This window comes from Temnothorax nylanderi, unplaced genomic scaffold (genome assembly GCF_030848795.1).
Source record: "Temnothorax nylanderi isolate EJ_2023f unplaced genomic scaffold, tnyl_v1.0 TNYL_tig0376_pilon, whole genome shotgun sequence".
Taxonomy (NCBI): domain Eukaryota; kingdom Metazoa; phylum Arthropoda; class Insecta; order Hymenoptera; family Formicidae; genus Temnothorax; species Temnothorax nylanderi.
In genome coordinates, this window is record NW_027249438.1 from 44,001 (window position 1) to 68,709 (window position 24,709).

General features: G+C 38.5%; 1 long non-coding RNA gene across 6 annotated transcripts; it reads right to left on the reverse strand.

Moving 5' to 3' along the window:
- Positions 1-2,538: 2,538 nt before the first annotated feature.
- On the reverse strand, positions 2,539-24,113 carry LOC139781943 (uncharacterized). 6 transcript variants are annotated; one of them, XR_011720738.1, is made up of 11 exons: positions 23,871-24,113; positions 23,030-23,146; positions 22,407-22,545; positions 21,657-21,792; positions 21,347-21,541; positions 15,910-16,089; positions 15,454-15,697; positions 8,089-8,196; positions 3,126-3,285; positions 2,818-2,980; positions 2,539-2,681 (listed from the first exon to the last, which is right to left on the reverse strand). It is a non-coding gene; the product is annotated as an uncharacterized lncRNA (long non-coding RNA). The 6 variants fall into 6 exon arrangements; XR_011720734.1 differs by having other exon boundaries at positions 15,454-16,089; XR_011720735.1 differs by lacking the exon at positions 22,407-22,545 and having other exon boundaries at positions 15,454-16,089.
- Between the last annotated feature and the right edge of the window lie 596 nt (positions 24,114-24,709).

Below are 24,709 nucleotides of genomic sequence, written 5' to 3' on the forward strand. Positions count from 1 at the left end.
TTCTTCTCAGCGAGGAAACCTTCGAAGATTCGCAGTTCGGATATCGGAGTAGCGCGAAAGGTCGATCGACGACGAGCTCTTTCTCATCGGTATCGTTGCCAAGCGTCAATCACGATACATTCGCGGTAATGGGAAAAAATTCAGAAAAACTCTCCCTCGACGCTCCCCAAATAATCGTTGCGTCTCGGCCCACCCCTCGAGGTCCCGAGGTCCCTCGTTCTACCGAACACACGCGGGCAACTGCTCCAAGGCCGTCCACGTCATCCCCTCTCACCGGGAGACGGCGTCAACGACGGCAATCCTTTCGGCACTGCTCTCGCAAGATCGGTCCACTCTTCTCACAGCACCGCGGGAAGGGCGAGCATCATTCGACGCACTTGGACTATCGCAGCTCGCAGCAGCCCGAATACCCGAGGAGCGCTGATTCGTGCGCGGATTCCACAACACCTCGGCGTCCTCGCTTACCCCCGCGTCGCGAACGGACGACGTGGACGAGGGATCGCGAGAGAACGTCACGTACGGCGAACGCGCGAGAGGAACGAAACGGAACGCGACGGAACGCGACGGGTCCGCACAGTGTTGCGGTGTGTACGAGACGCGGAACGACGAGCGAGCGAGCTTCGAGTGCGCGTCGCGCTCTCCCGCCTCTCTGGCTCCGCTCTCGGGACTGAGAGTGGAGAGAGAGAAGCACCGTCGAATCCACCGCCACCCCTACCGGCGTGGTGGCCGTTACCCCTGCCTGCCTTTCTCTCGACAACCCGCGTGCTACGTTTTCCCCTGCCGCGCCGATCCCACCACGCGCGCGGGCGTCCGCCGCGCGCTACCCCCGCCACCACCTCTCCGCCCCTCGTCCATCGCCCTACCTCGTCTCCCTCGTCACCCCTTGACCCCCTCTGCTCCGGAGAGGAGAACGACGCCACCCTAGCCGCTCCTCTACGCGATCTCTCTCTCTCTCTCTCTCCCTCTTTGTACGTGTGTATTCCATTGCTGTCGAGTCGAGACCGCGCGAAACACGGACGCGTCCGGATCGGGGGATGCTTACGATATTATTATCGAGATATTCGGGCGGCCTAGCTCACGAGGCAACAGCCTGAGGCTCGAACTCCGAAGGGTTCGGCTTATCTTCGTAGATAAAATGGCTAAATGGTAAATTAAAGCGTAGCTTGTTTTTTAACGTTTATTTAAAACTGCCGCATATGCGATAATTATTATTCATTTAAATTATTTTCTAAGTTCTGTCCGTGATTTTAATTTCCTGACATTATATCTGTGCAATATTAATCGACCCTCGGTGTATATTTTTCTCCAAGTGTTCAGTAAATGTGGTATCTCTCAGCTCGTTATCGTATATTAATGATAAGGTTAACAATACCTCTTTCTATAATAAAACGCTAATTGTGCCAACAAAGATAATGATTGCGTCAATTATTGATTATCTACTCGAAACTTACGTAGCTAAATCTATGTAGATAAAAAGAAAAACGTGAACAAAGTGTTAAACGAGACATAAAGATAGCAATGTAATACTTCTTAATACAAATTAAAAATCTTTTTACGAATTCAGGAAGAGAATCTATGCCAATATACGAGTGTCTAATTTCTAATATAAAAATACAGGTTTCTCTTAAATTAAAAGATTTGACGAAATTTCAATTTCAACGTCAATTTCGAGAAGCATTAAGTCACATCGGCTACCGTCATTAAATAAATATTAATTCCTATGTCGAGTTGAACTCGACATTATGCGTGACCTATCGCAGCATTATTTAAACATTCGAATCTGTATGCGAATATAATCAGCTAGCATATATTTTTAGAATTTCCATAAATTCCGCCAAGTAATAGACATTTTTTGATTCATGTTAGACCAGTCAATAAAAGACATTAAAGATCAAATACCTGATCTTCTCTCATTTGCGAGAAATATATTAGATTGCGAAGGATTACAGTCCATTTCTATCAGTGGAGATTAACTTTATTCGATTTAACTTATCTAATTCTTGGAATTAGAAAAAGACTAAGAAGTAAGCTAAACCGAGATTAAAGTTAGTTAAAAATAACAGAATGTCATTTAACTTAAAGTATTGGTTTAAATTTCATCCTTTAATATGTAACAGTAAATTTATTTTCTAACTACTATCTTTTTTTAATTCTAAGAATTAGAAAAAAGATAAGAAGTAAATTTACTGTTAAATATATTTATAATTCTTAGAATTAGAAAAAGATAAAAAGTAAATTTACTGTTAAATATTAAAGGATGAAATTTAAACCAATACTTTAAGTTAAATGACATTGTTATTTTTAATTAACATGTGTGTCGAAATTTATTATTTTAACTTATTTTAACTCCTTGGTTTAGTAGTTTAGTTAAATTAACACTGTTTCAGTTAAATTAGCGACATATTGAGTAGGAGCAGTGGCGACCTACGAATTTAACAGTGGCTACGAATTTAACAGTGTTAAACTGAGATTGAAATCAATCTACATTAATAGAAATGGATATCAGTCATGCAAGTATAACACGCTCACTCACCATATCGCCGCGGACAGCCGATCAGTGACCTTACCAGTGATCTGCGACTTAGCCTCGTCGGTTTTTTCTCCAAGAATCCTCGTTCTCAAGAAGGTGACGAAGAACAGCATCGCACACGCGTTCACTCACAAACACACTAAGTGGCGACCTATAGAAATGATTAAAAATGACTCAAGTTGAGTATAATTTGACACTACGAATTTAACAGTGTTAAACTGAGATAGAAATTAATCTACATTAATAGAAATAGACATCAGTCATGCAAGTATAACATGCTCACTCACCAATCTCACCACATCGCCGTGGACAGCGTATCCAGTGACCTCACCGGTGATCTGCGACTGAATCAGTCTCGTCGGTTTTCTCAAAGAATCCTCGTTCTCAAGAAGGTGACGGAAGACAGCGTCGCACACACTCACAAACACATTAAGTAGGAGCAGTGGCGACCTATAGAAATGATTAAAAATGACTAAAATTGAGTATAATTTGACACTACGAATTTAACAATGTTAAACCGAGATAGTAGAAATAAATCTACATTAGTAGAAATGGACATCAGTTATACAAGTACAAGTATAACATGCTCACTCACCAATCTCACCATATTGCCATGGACAGCCGATCAATGACTTCACCGGTGATCTGCGACTGAACCAGCCTCGGCCTTCTTAAAGAATCCTCGTTCTCAAGAAGGTGACGGAAAACAGCATCGCACACGCGTTGACACACTCACAAACACATTAAGTGGCGACCTATAGAAATGATAAAAAATAATTCAAATTTAGTATAATTTGACACTACGAATTTAACAGTGTTAAACTAAGATATAAATTAATCTACATTAATAGAAATAGACATCAGTCATGCAAGTATAACATGCTCATTCACCAATCTCATGATATCGCCGCGAACAGCTGATCAGTGACCTCGCGGATCAGGTGATTAATTTGCGACTGAATCAGTCTCGTCGGTCTTCTCAAAGAATCCTCGTTCTCGCGAAAGTGACGAAAGACAGCATCGCGCACGCGTTCACGCACTCACATCACAGACACACATTGATATACACAAACACAGCGACGATACCTCGAACTAGAAAACCGTATGCTCCGAAATACGAAAAAGGAAAAAGCCAGCCCACCGCCGCCATGACGTCACGGCGAGACAACGACTCCGACTCCGGTGGTACGCGTACTACGCGACCGAGAATCCGCGACTGATTTACGGTCGGTATACGAATCGATGCGACACGAATGTTCTGTGATGGCATTCTCGGCTCTCCGGACGCTCGACGGCGCACGTAATTCGCTGCCGGCGATTAGAAACTCGACGGGATCGCGAGAACGAATTCACTTTTGACTGGCAACCGGCACGAAACGCGAAGGATTGACGCGTGTCGCGTACCTGTGCCTGTGCGCGGAACATTTACGAGCAGCGATTCGCGACAAGGCTTTCCATTCGCCGTTTGACAAAGTCCTCCGCGACACGCGGCGGTTTAATGCGTTTGGTAATACGAATGAAGTGATTTCTTACGAGATATGTCGCGTTGAAAGCTCCCGCGATGTCCAAAGTTTGAGAACTGTCCCCGGTCCTCGCCTCCCCGATACTCGCCTCGCCGCTCGCCGCGCGCCGTACTCGAAATCGCGGCGGAATCAAACGCGCCGTGCTCGCGCGAAAACCGAGCGTAACCGATGACGGCCGAGCCCGCGCGAGCCCGGCCGCCCCGGCCGCCCCGGCCGCGGAATGGCGCGAAATCGAAGATGCTCCGAGTACTTCACTACTTCAGTACTCGCGAGAGTACGACACCGATCAAGCGTGATGATGTGATCCCGTGGGGATGACTGATCCGCACGGTCAGTAGACTTAGCGAATTTACGGAGCTCGACATCCTGTGGGCACTCACGCGTACACTTACATGCCATGTGTGTAACGCACACAATTATATCATACATTTTCGTAGACGATAATTTACAAAGATTTAAGAAAGTAAAACCTAATCTCGAAAGAATAAAAATGATAAGAATAAGAACGAGCTTCATTTATATTTATATGCCTTTTTTTATACAAATAGAACAGTGTGGCGAAAGCTGAGGCTCGTTTTTTTAATTTTTTATTTTTAATTTAACAACGATAAATGATAAATCCTTCACATACACAGTCGTTTAGAACATTGAAAAACAATATGTGCAACCCGATATAAAATTGCATAGGTTTTTCTTTAACAAAAATTTTACAAAAAACGTTATTTTTTTTTGTACCTTCTTAATCTTTGACAGTTCAATGAACAATTGAGGAAACATGGAAGCAAGATACCTAATCTAAGAAGAATAAAAATAATAGGAATAAGAATGAGATTCATATTCATATTTGATACTGATGGAACAGGCTAGCGAATGCTAAAACAAGTTTATATTTATTTTTTTAAAAAGAAGTGGAACACAATGGCAAATCACTCATAGTCGTTATTTGGAATGTTGAAAGACGATACGAGTAATCCGATATGAAACTCATTTCTCTTTAGCAAAAGTTTTATAAGACGTTATCTCTTATACCTTCTTTATATTAAAAAAAAAAAAGTTTTATTCTTTGATACTATATGTATTAAATGACACTTTAAAATCCTTTTAAAATTTTCAAATTAAATTAAAAAATAAGGTTTTATTATCTTCCTGCATTTATGGATCTTAACTTGTAAAAAACCGCTTCTTCGATCGGCTATATTTCAAAAAGTTTCGTAAAAACCTTCTTCTTTGTATTTTTTTTTTTTGCAAGAAACCCCGCATTTTTTGTATGAATTTCTTTCTCGTTTCTAAATCCGATTCTTAAGTGTGTTTATAGAATTTTTTAACTCCTTTCTGTTAAACATTAAAGTGGAACGGCCATCCATTTTGATAACTTGCATCTTTTATGAAAAGTAAACTGAAAACTATCGAGCAATTTTTTCAGACAGACCGAGACTCACTTATAAATTACAAGCAAGAGGATTGTAACAGCTGTGTCCATAGATCTCCATAATCGAATATAATGAATATTCGTGTAAATGTACGTCATAATCTATAACATTACGAGTTTTGTTCCTTGTATTTTTCATATATTCCAAGTCAATTAGACGTGTAAAATGAAAAGTATATTTCGTTTTTGATACATATTCATAGCTTAATTGGACCGGCATTACATTTCTGCCTCATTAAGAGATTTACACGATTTGTAAACGTTAAAGTAGAGAAATATGTAGCGCACCATTTTGCAAAATAGCGTTGCACTCATTTGATTGCACATATTATGCGTATGCGTTTACATGACATAAAACAACTCAAAAGAGCTTATCTTTAATAAATCAAAGTAAAGAAGCGAACTCACACACACACACACACACACACACACACACACACACACACACACACACAAATGGGAAGAAAACAAGCCCGTATTTGTAGTCGCGTTTCTACTAACAATCTCAGTTAAAACCTTCATTATGAGTATCTCATCTGATACAATTTTGAGACGAGAAATTCAAGTGACTAAATACGGGCATTAGGCTAACAATAAGTGGAAATGATGCAAATATTCTCCGATAACATTATAGTTATGTATGTATTACTTAAAATTTAAAAGAAAAGAGAGTATATTTGTTCCCTTTTAATAATTTTGTACCAACTATTAATTTTTATTACTATTGAATAATTAACGTGTTGTCCCATTTAGTCGCTGGTGTAAATTATTATCTCAACTGATCTTACACGAAGTTTGTCGACATTATTCAAAACCGCTCTTAGCAATTAAGCAGTTTCTGAGAATATCACGGCGAATTTTGGAGTTCACAAGTCACTCCAGGGATGTTACATATTAACTTTAGGATATATCTTACGATGTTGTAAATAAAATCACCGTTATCACGTTAATACGAATTTATAATTAATTTTAATGGTGAGTGAAAGAACATTCTGCTTAAAACACCATTTTCGCGTACGCAGTTTAGACACGCGTATACGACGAATAGGAAGGAATGCGAGTAATTTAGGTCCCCCAAAAGGTATTCACTCATAAGCCGTGTGCTTAAAGTCAAATGGGACGACGGGTGATCGGTTACAATTATCTGGGATACGACATCTGGCGCGGGCAAAAAGTCAACGAGGACAAATGCGCGCTTAAAAAGCGACATTGCTCCTTTCCGTCGCGTTCACTAAAATAACTCCGAGACCGGGGACGTTGATGCTTTATTTTTCGGTCGGGACTGTCGGGAGCGACAAGGAGACGCGGCCTCGACGCCGGCGGACAGAAGGACTTGTCTTAACTCCAATCACGTCTCGGGGAAAACTCCGTCTTGCCCCCGGGGTGCTATTTCCTATTTTACGATATCTACAGGGTGCTATAAACAAGCTCCTCCCAGGAACGGCGTGGGGTATGAAAGAAACCGAATGCCGGAGCCGTAGGAAGACCCTCAGATGAAAAGTTTGCTTAAAGTGTGTGGCCCCACGTATTCTTCGACGATGCAGGGATTCAGAATCATCCCCGGGAGTACCACCCGCGGACCGCAAGCTTTGCATACGCCATCTCAACGCGAAAAGTTCACGTCCTCATGAATGATCCGCACACATCGCGCCATTACTGTATATTGCAGGCCAAGTTCCACTGTTGGTGGAGTTACTTTGTATCTACAAAAAGCGACTAAAATGCAAGTTTTGCCGCGCAAGAGAGGTAAAGCGAGGAATATTTATCGAATTCTGTATGCGCTTATAATTTTGTTTACAATCGTGTACGTGATAACATCTAGTTTCAACTCGAGTCATACATGCTTCCCGTCATTAATTATAATAGATACACTTTCTGTGTAGCATACTGTTAAATTGCGCTATAAATTTTTTATACCAAATCTTTTATTCAACGTTTATACTCAAAAGCAAATCTCGATTAGATAAATTAATTTGCATAGTAATGCTGAAATAAATTTTAATGTTGTTTCGAGAGAAATAGAGACGTAATGAACGATATTAAAACAATAAGATCGTGTCACCACGGGAAAGTTGGTATCAAACTACTTTTTGGGTTCTCGGCGCGTATGTCCAATTTATCGCGTATGTATCGTCCAAGAACGGTGTGCTCTCACTGGCGACTACCGCTGAGTTTCGCAAGTCCTCTGTAAAGTTCGCCACGGTGCCCTTTTGTCAAAACAATGTACTCTGCGAATGCAAGCGCAAGCGCGCGCGCGCACGTAGAGTAGAGAGACTTCGGTTCGCCGATATTAACATCTTCGTCGGCGCTGTAATTTTCGTCGAGCTGATATACTGCGGCGTTTCGTTGTGCGGCGGTGGCCGTATTACGGCTAATATTTCTCCTCCTTACAGAACGAAAATTGAGTACTTTATAAGGAGGCGGGACATTAATAACTCGTACAGCCGGCCGGTATTTTCAGGACAGCTTAAAAGCTTCTGCCGCATCGATGATATATCGTATGCTCGCGGAAGTAGTGACACGGGCTCTGTCTGCACCGCGGGAAGCTTGCTTGCGAGCTTCGTCCGCGACGAGGATGGGGACAAAATCATCATCGCGATTCATACCCCGTTCGTTGATGGTACGTTAACCCGGGTCGTTTTATCCCTCGGGTACTGTAGACGCAATTTGTAGAGCCTACGAACGTCCCAAAGGCCCACGAAAATGTTTGATGCCTGAAAAGAGGAATTTATCGTATCATCGTTCGATCTACGAGCATTTTAAAAAACGTTTTAAAGATATAAATTTTTTAGATAGAAAACGAAGAGTTTATTTTGACTCCAAAGTACTTTAAATTATATTTTGTTGATATAATATAAATAAAAATACGAAAAGAGAATGTATAATGATGTTATCGTAATATTAATGTCGCAATGTATAACGAGATTAATGATTCTTGCAAATTGCAACCTTGTTAAATTGTAACGTACCGATCGTACATATGTATAGTATCATTAATAGACATCGCATATTTTATATGCAGATTGTTGGAAAAGAGCAATTGATAACTAAATTTAGGTTATTAATTGCTTTTTTCCCCACAATCTGCATAAAAAATCCGATGTCTAATCATTATAATCAACGTCACATTTTATATCTACATTTTCTACATAAGTAAGAAAGATTGAAATAAATATTTATAAACTAATGTCCATTTCTTATTAAAAAATGAGCCATGTAGCACTGAAAGTATGTTACATAAATGTATAATTTGCGATAAAATTTGAGATAAAATTTTATATATAATTTCATGTATGTATGTATGTATATTGTCTGATGATTCTTTAAATGTTTCATATATATGCAACACATAAAATATAGTTTTATAATATTCCTAATTTTATTGAGAATTATAAATCGTCTGAAGCATTCTCTTCGATAGAAAAGAAGAAATTAGTTACGAACTTGCCATTAATAATAAAGTAAAATAGCAGCTACATTTACGCGATAAATTTCTTTCTTTGCAAAATTAAAATCTAATACGCGTCTTTCATTTCAGAAAGAAATAATATCATCAGGAATATCATGAAAACAACGAGGTATAATTTTGTTCTAATTATATTATTGGTTCTTTTCTCATATCTTTTCTCATTCAATATAATATCTTCATGTTTTAATTTTTCGATGCATCCTTTTTTTCTTATAATCCTGATTCTCTAGAAGTTATCAATGCCATCTTGTTTATAAAAACCTCGCGTATTTGCGCATAATTCATTGCATGGTAAAAATAACTTTAGTACGCAATCACGATCGAGTACGACAATTTCACTCATGTCAGACGGAAGAAGTGGCGCAATTAAACGGTGCAAGTTATCATAATAATGATACGTTCGATAGCTTTCAATGTACGTTTTGCCACGATTCTGCCTCACTCGCGCGTACATAATTAAACCGCCGAATGTTAAAAAGCAATTCTGACGGCGGCGCCGGTGTGTCCGCGCGTATAAACTTTCACAGCGCCGTATCAAACGCAATTACTGATCAGGCCGTATTGCAAGAGCTATACCGCCCTGCTCGTATTACTCGGACTACAAACCCCTTAATTACGATTGCTTGTGCTCGGTACATAAATCAACGTATGATATTCGATACGGCGAATCTCCCGCGCGAGTTGCAGCGTTCATTTTTCTTGTCGTTAAAGCGCCAATCACCGTAGATATCTATAAATCTGTTTTTCTCTGAATATACATTTGTAAAAGAAAATCCTGAATGGAAAATAAACACATGCAAATATGGGAAATGTAACCGAGTTAAATGCATATTTCAAACAAGTTTGCATTTTAAATATTCTTCTCTGTTGATAACTCGGTATTTTATGAGATATTGAAGTTTTATCAGCTAATTAATATAACATTATCATTTTTATTAAGATTATAATGAATATTAGTACATTACACACCATTTTCAAATGTTACATATATGGTAAATATAATTTTCATATTACATTTATTTATTATAAAATGTACTATTCAGTACTTTCGAAATTCAAGTTTTCCATTGCAGTTTTGTATTATGTATATGTACATATATATAATAATATGTTATATAAATTATTTATATAAATATATATAAATTATTATTATTATATTAAATACATTAATAATATTAGTTTTGTATAACGTAAAATAGAATTTTATTATATTTTTATTGTGAGAAATATGAGAAAGAGAAAGCGATTCACATAATAAAAGGAAAATTAAGAGATTTATTTTACACATAATTAACTCCCCTTTTAGAGTTCAATTGCGGTAAAATCTTTTTAAAGAAGGACAAGAAAGAGGGACAGAGAGAAAGAGAGAGAAAGCAGTGCGTTGCAGAATTCACGACAATTAAAAAGTAGGATTACAACGAAATCTAGTCTTTTTTCGCGATTATGTGCGTTTCAAAGCAATGTATGCCGCAGGGGATCATATGTCATTGATCATTAATCCTGTTCAGTTTGCATTGGAAATGCATCCTGCTTAAATTACCAACTAACGATTCATTAACGCTTGCATAAACGAGTCTCGCAAATCAGTAAACTGGTTTAAATTGCCGGGCTTCTAATTGATCACTCGAAGCCATTATTCTCAAGTAACCATAAGATGAAAATATTAATACGAATTGAGGGATATTGAATAAAAAATGTCATAATAAATGAATATTTCATAGGTAAAATACTCTTATATAAAGAAAAATTATACATAAGTATGGTTCTCTTACGCGAAAGTGATTTCGTTATTTAATTTACATATAGAGATGTATGCGAAATATTGTTATTTCCAGCAAATAATTATATACTATGTAGTATATAGATATATACATATACATATACACAATACTGATTTACTATTTAAATTCTTTCTTACATTATTTATTATACTTTTAACATTTTCTCTCATGCTAACTTTTTCATATTATTATCAAAAGGTTTTTTTGTTTTAAAAAATGTCTACGTATCTTTTACATATATTCTCTCTCTCTCTCTCTCTCTCTTATTTTTTAAAAATAAACAACTTACAGCGAGATATTACGTTACAAGTTACAAAAGAAATATCATTGAATAAATTCACGATTATCACCATGTTAATATTTTAATCAATGATATTTTTGATGTCAATAATGAAGTTTATTCCTGATTGATAGCACTAACAATAAGATAATAAAATTGTCCGACTAAACACACAGAACGCGGACTCAAATCATGATCTTAATCACGATTATTCGCGAGTTAGCGGAGATGGTGCTCGATACTAACGATCCAGCTACTTTTACATTAGTGCAAGACGAAGGCGTTCGTCGACCCGTGATTAGAGGAGAAGAATCGGAAAGAGAGAGAGAGAGACGTCAAAGAAGGACACGCGAGAAGGAAGACGTGGGAGTAGCGGGAAGGGAAGGGCAAAGGGAGATGGGAGAAAAAGGCCGGGTAGAGAAGATAGAGCCCTTTCAAACTCTTAATTCGCCTGCGGCCAGCCCCTTTCTCGGCGGGACCCCTCTCGAGGTCTGCGCGCATCAGCGCCGAAGGGGGTTGCACGAGACGTACGGGGTCCTAGCTTCACGTCCAACGTAACCATGGAAACAGACGCACCGTCGACGTGTCGTCCTCGTCGTCGTCGTCGTTCTCGTTGTGTCGTTGTCGCACACCCAGTTAGCTATACGCCACGGGATGATGTACGCGCGCGCAAAGGCACGTCCACAAATGACATTTGTGCGTGGTTGGGAACTCGAGTTACATCTCGGGATTCAGGCTCTCGGTCGGAAAACAGAACGCGAGAGAAGAAAACGGGAAGGTAGAATCAATGAGGACGCGCGTCTTCGAGACGGCTATACGGCCTTGATATACGGCGAGCGCGGCCTTCCGAGAACGCGAAAATTTTCGCGGAATGACAACTTATAAATTCTTTATAATTTCTCTCTCTTTTCATTTCCTTAACGGGGAGGGAAACATCGGTGTTATATCATCCGCATAAATCATTTCTTTCCTCTGACGATTGTCATAAAATTATAGATAACCCGGAAGTATGAAAATTACAGGTGAATAGAGATGTACCGACAAGAGATAGATATAATTAATACTAAGATTCCGATTAACGATGTTCTTTGTAACGCTTTACGCAAACTTCAGCTCTTAGCTAAAGTACGATTAAATATAATTAAATCTAAAAAATATAATTATTAACATAATTATAAGCATTGGAGTCAATTTGAAATCCACAAATATCTTGGAATTTATATTAAAAGAGAAGAACACACATATCCTACGTTTTCTTTTCAGCAACAAATAGCAAAAAGTATCAAAAAATAAGCTAAGAGAATAAGCTATACCAATTACTCATGTTTTAATGCGAAGAAAGGGAATGTTTACGCTCTGATTCGGTTTAGTTAATTAACGTGAAATTGTTGACGCGGTAAAAATTTAGAATACCACACGAGACACGATATACATACGTGGGTATATAGTACAGCGCGGATGTCCCAGCAATTATTCTTCTAGAGCCCGGAGTCGAAGCAGATCCGTAAATTACGGCCTGTTTACGGCCCAGGAAAAGGCATTACCTCGAGAGCAATAAATGTCGGCTACCGAGAGAATATCACCTGGAGTGTGTACACATGCCCCAACGATTAACGTCAAGATTCAAGCCACTCTGCCGCGGCTTTCCCCCCCACTGACTTATGAACCGAACGCTCGTCGGTGATGTTCGATCGGCCAGAGTATCGATTTACGCTAAATCCCTATGCGTAAAATGCAGCACACGTTCTTTTTATAAATCATCGTCGTCGCGTCGATGTTAAATTTAGCAAAAAATCGAATTCTGATCAGGAGTCATTATAAGAAAGCGATACCCCAGCAACGTAAATAGATAGTAAAAAAGGTATATTTAGCAGTTCAACATTTAAGAAACGGTCTCGGTAAATTGCTTCCGCATAAACAGAATTGACTGACGCATTTTGAGGATATGATAATAAGGCAAACTTATTATCATATTATCAATTTGACTCCATAACAAACACTAGTTACTTGTATACATTTATAAATCGTATACACTTATAAATCGATTTTATTTCATGCAACGTTTACGAATCTAACATCAGTTTAACATCAACCGGGAATCACTGTTACATGATTCATTGCATTATTTGCACGTTTCGAATTCTGCAGGACGGAAGCACATGCATTGTCCTTCACCATCTCCATCGTTCTATCCTAGCAACGTCACCTGCGACGTTGTAAATCACAGATCATTCAGAATGTATCGAGTAGACAACACGTAACGTGAGCTGTAACAGCACCGTACCGTTGGTTCGTGTTCTTTAAAAATTAATACCGGTACAGATATAGTATACGTACACATATATGTGTCGAGCGTAGAATTGCATCGATTTAGATATAACACAAGATTTACAAGATAATTTAATTTATCCGTGATGTTTAGGATGTACATAAATATCTTCGTCATATTCTAATCTAGAAAATGTAGACGATGATAACAGTAATGTTAATAATCCATCTCACGATATCAGTTTTTAGTCCAAAATGTCATTGTCAACGTGATTCCAATCTGTTAAGTTCAATAACAGAACATGATGATACCAAAAGCGAGCAAGAAATTTTGGGTGTAATAATTAATTTTTTACATACATTAAAAACTAAGATAAATACATAGTTATCTAGCAGGAAAACTTTACCGGGCTGTTAACGACTTGAAACTTAAATTTCCGTCGTTTTTTACTAGGAGATGCCTACAGCATCACAAACTTCATACTCGCCAAATGTGCGCAACGGTATGCGACTTACCGAGAACGACGTTGTTACCGGTAATACTCCAAAATTGCTTCGCAACTATTGAAGAGGCGAACGGCAAGGAGATCAGAAGCAGATTTGCTCGTGGTAACCACGTCGGAAACATGGAAAATCGCGAGACGCACTCGCGCGTCATCGTCGAGAAGCCAAAAACAATGACGTGCCTTATTGCTCCCACGTTCTCGCTTGCCGGCACCAAACGACAGAAACGAAAATACGGAGACTTCGGGAAGAGAACGCGGCAGCTTGACGTAAAATGATTAGGCGATTTAAATGCATCTATCTCGCACATCGACGCGGGAACTAGACATTGAAATACTCGTGCCCGACATCCTCTCGGGTCACCTATAAAAGGAGATTACGCCGCGTTGCCATTCGAGCGAGGAGATTTTTCACGGGGCAGCATCTGCCGGCAGTCGGTACCCTTCGTCCTGAATCACTGCCTCGCAGAATGAAGGAATGGAGCAAGAAGCACGCTATCCCTTCATTTCAGGTCATTTTAGCGTACCTAGATGGAATAAATTAAGCGGCAACAAATCAAGCAGTTCGTGGCGTGTCTCTCAGATGTGTATATCGTGCAAACCTTTATCGATTTGCACACACAGTATCGCTTAATCCTTCTTTATATACGCTCATACTAAAACCGCAAATAAAACGTTAATTTTCACCACGTTTACTAAAATGTAAATCTTGCATTCTATTGAGTTACATATGAAAAAAATTGAGCCGCGCGCTCGTCTCTCGGATGCAGATGCAATCGGGGATTAAGTTCGTGGGATCCGAGGGAGCAGCCGCGCCGAGTAAAGAGCGACCGATATCTCGTTGACGGATCTCACGGGGTGGGTCCGACCGGGTCGACAACCGAAAGAGAAACGGGTGAAAGGAATTCCTCGGAATTCCTAGAAAGATTCTCGTTCTTGCGCCCTCCGATCCTTCGTCGCTCTTCCCCGCCCGCAACGAACCTCTCGAACAAGAAGAGACTTTCGAACACCTACCGACCAGCGCGCGCCGACGACGGGAATTTACGATAACGGAGGACGAGGGACGCGAGAAGACGGGGGAGGGGGGGGGATCGGTCGGAGAGTCTGTGGTTATTAAATCAGGGCTCGACGGTGTAGCGTTTCATAAATTCGTTAGATAGGAACTTTACAGCGATAATCTTGTTCCCCCGCTCGAAACAGCCTCTCGGTTTATGGCCGTCCACTCTCTCGTTCTGTCTCTTTCGAACCCCCCGTCCCTGGTCGTGGGATCCCATACCCGTTTTCTTGCTCGCTCTTTTAAGACCCACTACTGCCGTCGACCTGTTTAGAGACCGACCGACGTTATTAACACTAGATTGCCTGATCGATACGCGGAATCGGAAAAGTGCGATGGTTGCATTGTAATTAGAACGAGAGAGAGAGAGAGAGAGAGAGAAATCTGTTAAGTTCAATGAAGTTCGCAAGGTAATTAACGTTAGTTATAACAAACAATATCGTTATAATATAATTTGCAACGAGAAATTGTTTAATTAATTGAAATTCTTTAAAGTGTTTACAGCAAAAATATAGTGAACTTCGATATTTTGTTTATTACGTTGATAAGCAATGTATATTAATTTTTTATACATACAAAATATAAGATCATAGATATAAAAATAAACGTAAATTACCTGTAACGTGGCAAGCACATAGATAACGCCATACCATGTTGAAAGCCAACATAGCGAGCACATTAGATACCATGTTCTACACTTTTGATTCTCCCTATCAAGTTAATATCAGTCGTTATAATCCTCTGATGAGCACAGCAACCACACTCGATGTTCCTCCATTATTCAAGTTACATGCATGTCGTAATAAGCTTGAAACATCTAAGTGTAATCCGGACAGGTAGCACGTGCACAATCCATTTGCCTGAAAAGCAAAGTTCGCGATATAATCCAACGGAAAGCCACACCATAATATGAAATTTATTATTCGGATGGAATTGTTCTCAGTCAGTGCGTCAGTTAGCATAATTAAAGTCTTTTCTGCATATTATTGGAATTTCAATTTCTTAATTCAGCCACGTGAGTAAATTGCAAATTATTTCGATTGCAATAACCGTTCAACCGTTTATACTTAACTTTGACTTTGAGACAGATTCGGCACGTGGTTGTTCAACAGTTAAAAGGACTTCTCTGTTGAGGAGAAAGACCAACCAGACTCTCTCGTAATGAATCCGGACAAAACCAAGCTTTACAAAAGAGTACTTTTCCGGATTCGGCAGCTGTGTCTTCTTGGATGCTCATGCTTTCAGTAGCCCACTGCAACGGTTCATTATAAATTTGTTTATTATACATTGTTTTTGGCAGATAAAGAAAAAGCGATTTCTAAGTACCAAATTCAATAGAAATTGAGTTTTTTCTAATAAAGAAAAAGAAAGAGAGAGAGGAAGAAATAAAGAATTTTTTTGCCACAATATATTTATTAATCTAAATAATCTTTATTGATCAAAGTAGACTGTACGTTCAATAATTTTTTCCAATATATACATAAATTATGCATATAAATTTTAATTGTTTTAACAGTAAGGGACAATTTATACATTTTTAAAATCTCTACAATTGTTAACCATTTTCCGTTGTTTGTTTCAGAAAAGAAACAGATCTCGAAATAGATGGTAAACCATAGCGAAATGGAAGGTATGATGGATGAGGCAGAACCTTCGAAGCTAACTTTGCAATCATCTGTCGCGTGATCTCTATGCAGTATGGGGTCGCGTTGTCCTACGGCAACAAAGGATCCTCTCGATTGACGAGAACAGGTTGCCTTTACCGAAGTTTTTCGTGAGTTCTTGTTACACTCTGTGGTATAATATAAATCACGACTCTACGATAGAACTTGGCCTTTGTTTAAAACGGCTCAAAATAAATTATCCCTGTTGCTTTTCAGAGAAGCACGGAAAAAGGAGAATCTACATGGAAGTTAAGCTTAAGAACTTTACAAGTGTTTCATCACCCCTAACAACTACATCCATTGTATATAAAAGACCTATTGCACGCATAATAATTTGGCCTATCAATGGCTTACCCTTATTTCATTGTATTAGAGACACACAAGTTAGGAAACAAATGTTTTTCTTACACCATAAATTTCTAGATACCATTATACTAGATATAGCCTGGGTTTTTTATTTAAAGACAAGTTATTCTTCTTACTATTCGGAAGACGATAAAAAGTATTTTTCTTGAATAGAAGTTACCGCTTATTTTTATAGAATGCTAACAACCATTGATGTGACCATTATATGTTATTGTGAAAGATTCTTTTCTTGTGATGATTCGATGGTTTTATGGTTCATTCTTATTTTATTGAGTTGTTATAATCTCTTCAAAAAAATTGTACCTTTGACAATTAATTAGTTTATACTGCGAGAAAAAGTGTTTATCTCTTTTCGCTGTAAAAATAATATTATAAAAAATAAGAATCTTAGAGTTTTTTAGCACGTCATTTCTTTAACAAGTTTTTTAATCATTTATATTATATTTAATTAATTTTCTATGCCATCTGTTCTCATATATTAAGTAAGAAAACTATAAGAGCAAATCAAAGAACATATTCTTATGTATAGATATAGAATTTTTATGAAATAAAGATAATTAATTGCTATCTTAAACATATTATTGCAAAAAAAGACTTTTCTCTTTTTAACAATTAAACGAAATTGCAAAACTCATATGCATATGACTCAATTGTGTAAGAGAAAGAAAAAGACATATCTAGCGGCTAATGATTATTGGCACATGTTTGCTTCGTTCCTGCCCACAATCCCAAAACAAAACGGATAACATGGGAAATGAGGTTCCCGACGGGCTTTCCACCGTATGTTCATGCGGTCTTCTTTTCAGGAATCAACGTGCACCGCAATAACCAGCCGATACACTCCACGTGCTTCGCATTGAGCCGCGACATTCAAAAAGCTATTACACGGAATGAAAGTAGGTTTCAAAGAGCAAAGACCGCGCGGGGGAGGAGACCAAAGGATGACGGTAGATGGACAAAGCTGTCGACCAGATGAACAGGAAGGGAGTGTAACATCCCGTGACAATCTCTCTCACACACGTCGACACCGTTCAATCCCTCAGGGGCTTCGCCTGAGTTATAACGTTTTCGAGTATAAATTAAATGACCCATGACCTCGTCTATAGCTTCAAACTTTGAGCGAAATAGACGGAAGTTAAGCGTTGCATTATACCGGAAATTCCCGGCGACGTATGTGACGTATCCAAATGATTGCCATTTATAATTTCGATAACATGTACTTGTCCAATAAATCTAACAGCAAACATCAACGCAGAGCAGTTGACATTTATGTACAGGCAAAAGTAAACATGCTTAAAAAATTTGTTTAACTCTTGTACGCATCGATCACATATTTTATATTGCAACTTTAATGTTTGTTGCGTGTTTGACGAAAACAATGTTTGTGATTTTTTTGCGAAATATTATATAATATTAATATTGTAAATAATTTTTTATATGTTATTTTTAAAGCACTAGACAAATTAAGATTCCGCATCTCGTACAAATATTTGTAAAAACATGAAACAGTGTAACTGTGAGACAAGCAATTTAATTCATTATACGAAATAGTGTTTAACAGTATCGGACGACTGTAAAACGGGCGAAAGGAAAGCGCGTGTTGCGAACAATCGTAGCTTATGATGATTGATTCAGCGCGCGAATCAGAAGGGTCGGAACCGGGGTGTAAAGGAACCCTCCATTCTTCCCCTCTCCCTCTCTCCCACTCTCTTTTGGTCCCCTATAAATCAAAGAACGATTACACGTGTAAATATACTGGTCCTCGCTTCAGGCACCAGCTGTGCTTTACGGAAATACCCCTTACATTCTGTTTATCTACGAATCAGTACGCGTGAAAAATCGAAAACGATCCGCACGTTTCGCCGCGCCTGAGAGCGGAGAAAATCAGCTTGTCGCACGGGATCACGCGCCGATCAGCCGCGAAATATCAAAGATAAACACACTAAGCGATTTCTTTTCTCGTAAATTGCATGCTGATGTGTGCTGCCATGAATACGTTTCTAATTATAATATAACAATGCAATGTTTTACAAATATAAAATGTATTCTAAACGCAGATTAATAGGAAATATAATGCATTAATTACTTCATGAGACACTCGATATCTGTACGCAGCACACGCTATTACTTCTTTATTTATTACTATTAAATCTATTATTATTAAGTTTATTATTACTGAGTTATTATTAGTTATTATTATTTTTAGTTTTTGTTATTTAACCGGTAACTCGTAACATAATTATGTAAATTATATTATTCTATGGCTATGCATAAAATCATTTTGTTGTTGTGTTTGTCATTGCCAATGCATTTATCAATCTATCAATATCATAATTTCACGAATGGTATTAGATCCTTTCATATCCCTATGTCATATAAACAATAAAATAAAACTGAGAAACTTTATCTAATTTTCCGATGTTACATCGCGGTTTCACTTACAATTGCAATTACAATTACAATTATAATTACAATTAACTGTTTATAAAATTTCAGGAGCGACAAATATCGTCAACGGTTTGACGCTGTTTGCGTGCGTGAGTCATCGCGTGTACATCAGGACAAGGAGTTTAATTTATGCGTTCATTTGTGTAAGATCGTTGAGCTGTGACCACCGAGACGCGACAGCAATCGCGAGGCCATATTTATATGGAAATCTCGACACCCTGCTTTGAGAATGGGATAATGTAAGCGTAGTCTCGAAACAAACTCTGAATGTCGAGAATTTAATCGAAAAAAAGAATAATGTCGGAAAATCTAAGCATCGCATGTTATACAGATGCAACTCCCGCGAATGAAGCTTACACAAACTTGTACATAGAGCGGACAAAAGTGAGAGCGACTTTATAAATATAATTACGCGAATTATACATATAAATTTGCTGTATGTATATACATACCGCGTCGAATAAACATATGTCGACTTTATGTCGATACCTCAATACGTTTAAGTTACCGCGTTTACGCGCGATCGTAACGTTTGCTCAACGCGCTGATCTCGTGCGATCGTATTTTCATACAATAACTCGCGTTGTTTCGTCTCGCCGTTGTCTCCGGAAACTGAACGAATCCGCAGAATCGGGGGCGCGGGGTCGTAATAATAGAGGCAACGACCGAGTCGTACCGATCGTAGTCCCGATTTTTCCATCGACAATGGAATTTCCTGGATGACTGACGGCTCGGTCGCCAACCGATTCGCGGAGCGATCATCCGTGAACTCCCTCGTTCCTTTGAATTCCACGGCAACAACAGGGTTCGTAGATGCACGATTCCTTCGTGTGCGCGTATATTACGCAAAACGAAGGGAAGGGCATACCTACGGAAGATAAGAGCAATATATTTCAGAATATCCTGTCTTTGATGTACAAAGATTGATCTGCTGCGTTTTCCACCTTTGTCCCATCTTGCATCAGTTCGCGAATTCCAGCGAGATATTCGTCCCATATTTTTTAAACTGTTCAAGGCTATAATCCGATTGCAAACTGACAATGTTCATGTTTTTTTTTTTTTTTCATATTTTTCAAATAATGAGTTAAATTTTTTCTCATGTATTTAGAAAATTTTGTCCGAGATACGGAATATTAATTTTCTTAGTGCTTTTAAAATTAATGTTATGTACAAGATTAGATATTATTAAATATAATGTTAATAATATTATTAAATATTAAATATAAATAATATTAACACTGTATAGATTGTATAATAGTTTTTCAGAAAAATTACAATTCTTTTTGCTTTTTGCTTTTTGTGTGCCACGTAATAGCTTATACACTATCTTCAACATATTGATAAGATCATCAGCTTGAATCTACATATAAACTAATAGCACTTGAGATTCAAATATTTGTTAAAAAGAGATTTGGAAAACTTTTTTCTTCAAAGCATTTGTAAATTCGAAGAATTATTACATTTCGTAACTACCTATTTAATGCAAACTTCAATCTTTTGCTCCTATATTAAAAATTGAAAAAATTAAAACATAACGTGATTAAAATACAATTTTAGTAATATTATCAGGAAAATATCCAAATTATATTTTCTAATCATCTTTTTAATAGTCTATATTTAAACTGCATTTTAACTTTGTGAAATAGAAATTATGAACATAATTATATATTATATTCATAATTGCTGTGTAGCAATGCATAAATCTTTAAACGATTATGCAAATAAAATCGTATTTTCTTTTTTCACAATATACTTTTGTTTCTTGTCTTGAAAGTTTTACGTACTATTTTAAAAATCTTGAGCATATTGAAAAGATTGAAGGATCTGATAATTACACAAGTGTCATTGTAAATCGAAGGTCGATCACACATGCATACATGCAAGTTCTATTACGTAATCGCATAATTTCCTAACCGCGTTAGTGCATTCACGTTGCAAGTCTACTGTACAGAAGACAGCGTATGGATCTGTTCGCTTCAGTAGCTTATATGCACGTAACGTGCAGCAATCGAAGGGTTAAATGTAATTTACCTTCGACGGGAACCTAGAGGAAACTTCATGCTACGTTCACGCAGCTTCAGTCATGTGATGTGTCGCGGATAATGCACAGATGCACCCAGTGGTTCTCAAAATACAGATATGAACGAGGAAGCGATTACAGTAATAACCTGCCGAGAAAATCGTTCCATCTTCGCTCGCAAATCCCTTAAAATTTCAATCCAGAAGCTGAAAACGTCGTGAATCGCGACCTGATAAATGTTTCATCTCATATGTTTTATGAATATACACGTGCATACAACACCCTATATTATTGATGAAGGAAGCACTTAATTAAGCTCACCATCGTGGAAAACTAAAGTTGCTCTGTTAGTAATTGGATATTAATTATTATCTCGGAACTCCTTAGCTTCACCGTTGTATAGCTTGTAAGTGAGTCTACTTAAACTTACAAGGTTGTACTTGGCTACATCCGTAATCTGATCAATTAGATAAATTTACTGCTTATACTATATACTGATAGATAATAGAGACAAAATTCGGCAAGTACAATTTACGTAAATTAAAGTAAGTTCAGTAACAACGAAAAAATCAAATTTATTAAAGACAGCACAGAACACTTACATGTAGTTTATGAGAAAGACAATGGAAATAATATCAATTTTTTACTATTTTTTAATATTTTTTTATTCAATGATTTCCCTGGAGATTTTGTAAAAACTGTTTTCTCGTTTATAACGTTTGTGTTGCAATATACCATCGATATATATTTCTATAAATACTGCATGCACTATTTTGACCGCAATATCGCCACTATGCCTAGTGCAACTCCCTTCGGATACCAATAAAAAATTCGTTACCAGTCTTTTTGGTAGAAGTTTCAATAAAAAAAAACAAAAAGAGGATTTTTTTTTTAGATATCTCAGTTATTTTACATGTATTATATACGAGCGTGTAAAAAATACAACCAAAAAGTCATGGCATGTGAAAAAGAGAACTGTAAGTGACAAAAAAATGAAAAAATAAAGACTTCAGAAAAACGATATTTCGTAGTAATATTTCAAATCTGTTTCCAGAAAAAATGCAATCTCACGAACATTGAATTATCTTTTTCTTTCTCTTTCTCTTTCTTCCAGTTTTTAATTTCTCTAATCCGTCAAAGTATCTTCCATTGCGAGTATGCATTAGTACGATGAGAGTTCTATTCTCTTTATCTGCATTCTTTATACTTTCTACATTCGAAACAAAGATAAACATATGTTTGCGCATGGAAGAGAAAAAAAAACAATGACAATTGGGGAAAGCGTATAGCTTAAAAAAAAAAGCATGTAACATGCCATATAATAAATGAAGCGTTCTCAGTCGGGGATCCTCCAACTAAATTGATTAACTTAATTGGCGATTAATTCAATCGACAAAATTGCTTACGGTTTTTGTTCAAATTTTTGACGTCTCTCTTAATGTAATTTTTCTTTCTATGTATTAGCATATACGATTGAAATCCTATCCTTATTAACAAATGCATTATTTGATAATCGGAGTTTGGTTTAAACGGAGAGAAGTCTGAGAGTGGACGCGTACTCATGTTTTAGATGGAAACCTGTTTACTGGCGCCTCTATATGCGCACAAAACGTGCACATTGAACTACGTAGCCACGAATATTTCCGATGGGTAACACACTATGTCCATGATTCTGTTCCATGATACGTACTTACATGATTGTTTGGTTCTATTCCGTGCTATGTCCGTAGAGTGTAATAGCATAACCACGTCCATTTTCCGACACTGCCGATAAAACATCATTTTGGTGCGCGTCCGTGCTACATCTATATCTGCAAATGTATAATATATACAATATACATATTGCAGTGTCGGAAAGAGAAAAAATGAGAGAGGGAGAAAGGGCTATTACTATTAGATATTTGACATATAGATAATATAAATATATAAAATAAGTTAATATTTATCGACACATGTAAGATATAAATATTAAACTGATGCTCGACCAATTACAATCGAGAATATTTATATCTTACGTGTATCGGTAAATATTAACTTATTTTATATATTTATATTATATGTTAAATATCCATAATAGCCCTCTCTCCCTCTCTCACTTTTTCTCTTCTTTCACTTTCACACTTCCCAGACAGCACAATGTCCAAAATCGGGACATAAGACGTCTTTTAGACATGTGTGCTGTCTGAGCTATTTCAAATAAAAGATATGCTCCCTGAGCTCGCTCCCTCGTTCGCGATCGTTCGCGATCGCGACAAGCAAAAGTGAGAACGCCAAACGCGCGATCATTCTCTTTAACTACTCAATAGATAATTAATTCCCGTGCTCAATGAGAGGTTCGAGCTATTCACCGAAGCGTCTTTCCACGCGATTCACTCATTCGAAGTAGAAATCGAAACGGAGGCAAAGGCAAAAGAGACACGTACGACACGAATTCCGAGGTTATCGTCTCACTGCGACACGCGGGACAGCGATTCTATTAAAGATTCGGATGTATCGCGCTTCGAATCATTTGTCTCTCATGCACAATTCACTTACCCCGATCACGGCACATTGCAGGAGACGCAGGAGACGCAGGAGACCCGTCAAATCACAGCCGGGAGGAGCGGGAGGGTGATACGTACGGGCGTTCATTTCGGCCATCCCACTCGTTGCAGGCGTTGCAGTTGGTTGCAGTCGACACGAGAAGAAACAGAATACAGAATATTCGGCGTACATTCAGCTTGCAACACACACACACACACACACACACTGTAACCGGAGGATTCACGAGAAAAAAATTACTTACTCGAGCGACAACGTCTCGCCGCGACTCGTACCAACGTTCAACGAGTAACGTATTACTTGCGCGCGGGCCGCGCGGCGAGTCCAGCCGACGAGCCCCCGAATCCGGCCGAATCACGATCGGCCGCTCTCGCCGCCCGCCGCCGCGCGCCGGCGCGGCACGCGGCACTCGGCAGTCACTGGCAGGACTGGCAGTCACGTCGTCACGATGCCGCGACCGTTGAATGAATCCGCCGATTTCGGAGCAGCGTATGTACATACGTTCAAAGTCGACGCGCGGACGATTGTTTCCATCGGCGAGACGGCCTGCTACTTGTTTTCGTCGACGCGGCGACGCTCGGAATACCGTTACCCGCGGATATGTTACTCAAGCATACAAGCATTCTCCCGATGAATTTCGGACAGGTGTGAAGTGTTTGTGCTCCGCGCGCCGCGCGCGTCGCCGTGCTCCGTGCCGTGGGTGCTGTTATTCGCGCTCGTTCGCGCGATTGGCATTCCTGCTCCTCGTTTCGCGGGAATAATCGACGACGGCGACGACGCGCTCAATAATTTGCATCAAGTGTATCAAGTGTCGTGAATGAATGTGTCGCGCG